General features: G+C 43.6%; 1 pseudogene; it reads right to left on the reverse strand.

The window, feature by feature from the left end:
* Window positions 1–6,341: 6,341 nt before the first annotated feature.
* Window positions 6,342–6,459, reverse strand: LOC126458669 (5S ribosomal RNA; annotated as a pseudogene).
* Between the last annotated feature and the right edge of the window lie 635 nt (window positions 6,460–7,094).

Consider the following 7,094-nt stretch of genomic DNA (forward strand, 5'->3'; position numbering starts at 1 on the left):
GTTTTATCTGTACCTCTGTGTACGACAGTTATCTCCACCTTTCAGCATTCCTGATAGCTGTGAATGTTGTCAACAGTTACTCTTCGCTAGTGACATCTTTCTACAAGTTGAGTATGCCGACACCACCTTGGATACTCGTACTGTTGCTTGCGTTAGACGCAACACAATGCCGGTTTCACAATTACCAATGCCGCTACAACATCGCCCTTCGTTAACAGTCAGAGTGACTCCGATTCTATTTTACCTTCGTTGCCCAACTCGATGGAAGAATACACAATACACTACCTAGCGGAAAGCAGCTTAATTTCTTCCATTGCAGCCGACAGTTGCGGCCGAGCAGTTCTAGGAGCTTCAGTACGGAACCACGCTGCTGCTGCGGTCGCAGGTTCTAATCCTGCTTCGGGCGTGGATGTGTGTGATGTCCCTAGGTAAGTTAGGTGTAAGTAGTTCTAAGTCTAGGGGACTGATGACCTCATATGTTAAGTCCCATAGTGCTTGGAGCCATTTGAATCTTCCATTGCAAGAACAAACGACAGTCGTATCGAACGAATGCTCCGAATTAATACCCGGAATGGAGATGTATTTATTTCAATTACATTCTTCGTCAGTGTTGGAATCCTTCGCTTTGCCTGTACTTTCAATTTGACACGATATTTCGAAAAAAGGGAAGATTCATCCCGTCTACTACATGGTCATCATCAGAGACGGAGTTCAAATTCGGATTAAGGAAGGTTGGGAAAGGAAATCACGCGCTCTCAAAGGAATCTCGCCCTTGAGAAATTCAGGAAAACCACGGAAAACCTGATTCTTGATACTCGGACGGGTATTCGAACATTCCTCCCCCCCCTTCTCCGCACCTGCATTTTTCAGCCTCGGAAACCTGTTAAAGTTAAGATGTACCAATGGCCTTGTTCGTCTTAATACAGTGATTTTCCTTAACAAATTTTCCCATTCCAGGAAAAGTTTCATGTCCAAAGTTATGTCGACAGTTCTTGCGAAACAGAAACTGTTGTTCGGAATGTACTGTATATTCAACACTATTTTTAATTTTGGTTTTAAAAATAAACATAACAGAAAAATGAAGTTATAAATTCAACGTTGCAATTAGTCAAATTTATATTCTGCGCAGAAAAGTGCAGTATATTTCTTTCTTTATTCATTACGAAAATATTTGTTGAACGGATGCGACTGTAAGATCGATGGCTTAGTTTGCTGTATAGTAATATTTGCTGCTGATAGTCATGATTAATCTTTATTTACTCTCCGCACCATGCACTTTGGGAAATATTTCTTTTGCTTTTACATTTTTAAGGTGATGATAGGGGCGTGTAAGGTACTAGATTAATCTGATGACTAGGGTTTCTCTTTGAAACCCATGCATATTATACACTACCTGAAAAATAAGAATTTAAAGCACTCAGAAGGGAACCAGGAAACGAAATGAAGCTTCATAGCTTGAGACGCAACGAGTTCGGTGCTTAAGAAGTCGAGTCAAAGTTAAGAAGAGATGGCAGTATGAGCCCACTTATCATCATAACGTGGCACCCCTGGATGCATACACTGACTCCGTTGGGAAGGGTGTGTTAGAGCCACTGTGTCCTCCCATGAAGCACCCTGGCCCACAGACGGCCCTTCACATCCTGTGTACTGCCGCTAGAACGGAGCTCATGTCCGAGCTGGTCCCACACATGCACTGTCGGGGACAGATCTAGGGATCGTGCTCTGCACTACAGCACCTCAACATGACGTAGACATATCGTAGATACCTGCCATTGGGCATTGTTCTCTTCAAAGATGACACCACGGTGCTGTTGCATGAAAGGTAACCAATGAGGACGGAGGACGCCTGTGACGTCCCTCAGTTACTAGCGGACGAGACCTGTGGTCTAACCCGATGACTCCCCACAACATAGCTCCAGGAGTAACACTGTTGTGGCTCTCCAAAATACTGGAGGATGGGACCCGTCGCCAGGTCGCCGCAGTTCTTCCTTATGGCGGTCATACACGGTAGTGCAGAAACGCGGTTGGCCGCTGAATGCAATGTTACGCGATCGATCAGCAGCTTGTGGTCTGTACTGTAGTGTTAACGGCAAGTTCAAGATGGAACAGTACGCTCTGGGGATACAGTTGCAGAACACTTCAAAAAAAACTTGAGTCTTATTTCGAATAGGTACCCTACTCATACAATTATACACTGAAGAGCCAAAGAAAATAGAACTTAAGCCCAATGTCGTGTAGGGCCCTTTCGAGCACGCAGAAGCAACAGAACACGACGTGGCATGAACTCGAGTAATGTCTGAAGCAGTGTTGGAGGGAACTGACTCCTTGAATTCTGTGGGGCTATCCCTAAACCAGTAAGAGTACGCGGGGGTGGACGTCTCTTTTGAACAGCACGTTGCAAGGCATTCCAGATAGGCTCAATAATGTTAATGTCTGGGGAGTTTGGTGGCCAGCGGAAATATTTAAACTCAGAAGAGTATTAACCACTCTGGTGGCAGGGATAAAATACAGGGAGCGAAAGGCTGTTTACAATTTGTACAGAAACCAGATGGGAGTAATAAGAGTCAAGGGACATGAAAGGGAAGCAGTGGTTGGGAAGGGAGTGAGGCAGGGTTGTAGCCTCTCCCCGATGTTATTCAATCTGTATATTGGGGAAGCAGTAAAGGAAACAAAAGAAAAATTCGGAGTAGCTATTAAAATTCACGGGGAAGTAATAAAAACTTTGAGGTTCGCCGATGACATTGTAATTCTGTCAGACACAGCAAAGGACCTGGCAGAGCTGTTGAACGGAATGGATAATGTCTTGATAGGAGGATATAACATGAAAATCAACAAAAGCAAATCGAGGATAATGGAATGTAGTCGAATTAAGTCGGGTGATGCTGAGGGAATTAGATTAGGAAATGAGACACTTAAAGTAGTAAAGGAGTTTTGCTATTTGGGGAGCAAACTAACAAGGCAGGATTCGAACCTGCGACCGTAGCGGTCGCGCGGTTCCAGGCTGTAGCGCCTAGAACCGCTCGGCCACTCCGGCCGGCCCTTCGAGTGGAACAGACACAGCAAGAAGACCGGACGGCACCTGCGTCCTCTGCTACTGTCAACACAAAACTGTTTTGTGTTGACAGTAGCAGAGGACACATGGCAGCCCCTAGTGGCTTGCACCTCTGTCGCATTATATTTTAATTTTGACTATCTGACGCTGTCAGGTATGGCCGCAGCTTTTGTATTTTTTGGTACGTTATGCTGTAACATTTAGTTTTAATTTTGTCCGAAGAAGGTGTCCCTTGTGCCACCGAAACCTAGGACATTAACTAATTGTGTTCGCGACTGAGGGCTGTATTTTTCAAAATTTTGTATTATACAACAGTCGTTGATTGACAGACATGTTAAAAACATCCAGCTTGACGTGTTGAAAAAAAAGCAAGGATACCTGGGCTCAGTCCTATCCATGGCACAAATTTTAATTCTTTTCTTCAGCCTCCATCATTATCAACTCTAATTACTTACGTACAAAATGTACAAAGTTACATTAGCATCGGACCGACTCTTCTGGGTGCTTCACATTATTTCTCAGGTAGTGTCTATCACTTGCACGGTTTAAAATCCACAGCACACGCTAGAAACAGAAATATAATTAAATAAACCTGTGTTTATAACGTGCACAGAAGACCTGTGGCAGAGTGTCCCGAAGGGTTAAGAAAAAGGAGACACCATGGTGGAACGAGAGGGCGAGGGAGGCAGTAAAAGAAAAGAAGAAAGCCTGGCATGAATGGAACAGAGACCGAACAGATCAAAGTAAAAGGAAATACCAGGATAGTAAAAATAAGTTTAAGAAAATGGTAGCAGAAGAAAAGAGGAAAAGCTGGGGGAAATTTACCCGAGAGTTGGGAAAAGATATTACTAATGATAAGTGGATGATATATGGAAGTACAAAGAGTATGAGGGAGGAAAAAACATACACAAAGCTAGTGAAAGGGGCAGGTGGAGAGCTATTAATGCAACCAGAGAAGATAAGGTATGTATGGAAAGAGTACTTTGAGAAATTACTAAATGAGAAGAACGCCAATGGAAAGGGAATAGAAGTACGGCAGGGGAGCAGGGGTCTGGAAGAAGAGGAGGTTAACGATGTTAGAAGTGGAACTAGCTCTGAGAAAAATGAAAACAGGAAAGCCACCTGGGATAGATGAAATTACCGTGGAGATGATAAAGGTAGCTGGACCAGTTGGTTTACAGTGGCTATATATAGACTAATAACATGCATTTGGACCCAAAAATGTGTACCTGCAGAATGGGGAAAGGGAATAATAATTCCAGTTCTCAAGAAGGGTGACAGGAAAATATGTGACAACTATCGAGAGATCACACTCATATCCCAAGTAGCAAAAATAATGGAGAGGATACTGGAAAGAAGAGAGAGAGAGAAAAAGTGGAAGGGCAGTTAGAAAAGGAACAGTATGGCTTTCATCATGGTAGATCAACAGTGGACCCAATCTTTAGTATGAGACAGTTGATGGAAAGACATTGGAAGTATGGGAAAGATCTGGTGATGACATTTCTTGACATAGTTATTGCATATGACAATGTTCCAGGGAAAAGGAATGGGAAACCTTGAAGTGAAAGGAGTTGGAAAGCAAACACTTGCAGTCATCCAGGTAATGTATGAAAAAAGCTCTAGTTGTGTGCAGAGACCAGTTGGAAGAACTGAATAGTTTAAGAATGTTATGAGACTAAGACACGGAAGTTTGATATCACCGCTACTATTTATAATGGTGATGGATGTAATAGTCAAAGAGACGAAAGAAGCCCATAGAAGAAGGGGGATGAAGCTGTTACTATTTGCTGATGATATTGTGGTGTGGGGAAAAAGCAGTAAGGAGATACAAAAACAAATATCCTAAATGATAAGGTTGAGAAATATGAAATGAAATTTAGTGTGGAGAAAAGCATGACCGTGGTGGTAACCAGAGGGGATAGAGAGGGCAAGGTAAAAATTCACATTAAGGGAAGGGATATTGAAATAGTGGACAAGTTTAAATACTTGGGAACTGTATTAATGGGGAATGCTCGTTTGGAGACAGAAATAAGCAAAATAATACAACAGAGTAGTACATTTTACCAGTGTGTGAGGGACTTGGTGTGGGGAAGGGAAGTGCCAATGAGGTGCAAGCTGGTGCTATACAAGACTTATTTCACACCCATACTAATTTACGCCTCAGAGACTTGGACTATGACTAGAAAGAGGAGAGAAGGATACAATCCAGTGAAATGAAGATTCTGAGAAGTATGCTAGGGACGACGAGGAGAGACAGAGTGAAAAATGAAGATGTTAGGAAGGAAATTGGAGTGGAGAAGTAGACTGAGAAAATTGAAAAGAATAGATTAAAATGGTTTGGGCATGTGAAGAGGGTGAGAGAGGGAAGAATACCAAGAAGAATGATGGAGTTCAAGACTGAGGGCAGGAGGCGAAGAGGAAGACCGAGAACAAGATGGATTGACACAATAAAGATCAGTTTAAGGAGGAGAAAACTGCTATGGAACCAAATTGTGGAAGAAGAATGGTGGAAAGACAGAGTAAAGTGCCGTAGTACCATTGATATCCCAACTCAACCAGATGTTGGATAGAGGGGAAATGAAGCTGATGATGAACGTGCGCTTTGGATTTTGAGCTGTTTTAAATAATGTGTAATATGTGTACATTTCTACATAGCGAGTTGCAGGAGAAATGGGCAGTACTGTGGCACTCGACAGGAACGATTACTCGAAGCAAAAAGTACAGTAAACATGGGCTCCAAAATACATATCTTGAGAGCTATGAACACTTGTCCAGTAGAAGAGATGTGTTCCGCAATAGTGAAGACGAACAAGTACTCATAGTTCATAAGGTGTGCACTTCAGAACAAATATTTACTGGACTTTTTTTCGTTTTTCGTTCCATACTACGATCTCTCGAAATACGTAAAGCGAAGAGTTTGCAGCAAAAGAGATTTTCTTCGCAGTATCGGAGATGAAGAAGTGCTTATAGTCTTTAAGTATGCATTTAGATCCCATTTTCACTTGACTTTTTTGTTGCGATTGGTGGTTCCTGTCATATCCCTGAATACTGGCCATTCCAATGGGACTCGCTGTATAAGAAAAAAAAAGCACTCCGTCTTCATGCCACGAGTGGTCTACCGGGACCATCCGACCGCCGGGTCATTCTCAGAGGAGTATGCGGATAGGAGGGGCGTGTGGTCAGCACACCACTCTCCCGGTCGTTATGTTGGTATGGTTGACCGAAGCCGCTACTATTCGGTCGAGGAGCTCCTCAATTGGCATCACGAGGCTGAGTGCACCCCGAAAAATCGCAACAGCGCATGGCGGCCTGGATGGTCACCCATCCAAGTGCCGACCACGTCCGACAGCGCTTAACTTCGGTGATCTCACGGGAACCGGTGTATCCACTGCGGCAAGGCCGTTGCCCGCTGTATAAGAGGATAGCGAGAAATTCTAAGGTAACCGCAATACGGCAACGACTCACATTTCGCAAACAACGCGCTTAGTAATGTCACAGTATACGGGAAGCCCACTTAATAATGGGAATTATTATTTCAGAAGTGCGTCGCGTTGAGAAAAAAAAAAGCTCATGACTATCTGGAATAAATGTAATTGTATAACAAACAAAATCAAAGTTCAGTGTAGTTCTACACTCCCATTGATAGTCATGCCAGAGACGAAATCTGTATATACTGGACAAGCCCTAGGAAACGAAAAAGACCGATGAAAAATTGAATAAAGTGTTGTTTCCCACTGCTTTTTTCATCGATGGTGACACTGGATTTTTCCCTCGTTAGCGCTGTAATGATGAAACGAAGAAGCATAACGTCTAAACAGGACTAGTCAAATATTGACGATATCCGTAGAGTAGAGCCAAAAGCTAACACGCGTTTCGCTGTACATCCATACAGAGAGCAGACGTGTTGCGACGTGACAGGTGGGCGACCGCAGCCTGGCTACGCAACAGCAAGTGGGGGCGGCATCGGCCTGTTGCGGCGTCGACCGCTTCTGAGCCACGCGGTTTTTCCTATCAGGCCGACACGTCAGGGGAACACGAGGTG

The sequence above is a fragment of the Schistocerca serialis genome, chromosome 2, assembly GCF_023864345.2.
Source record: "Schistocerca serialis cubense isolate TAMUIC-IGC-003099 chromosome 2, iqSchSeri2.2, whole genome shotgun sequence".
Classification (NCBI taxonomy): Eukaryota; Metazoa; Arthropoda; class Insecta; order Orthoptera; family Acrididae; genus Schistocerca; species Schistocerca serialis.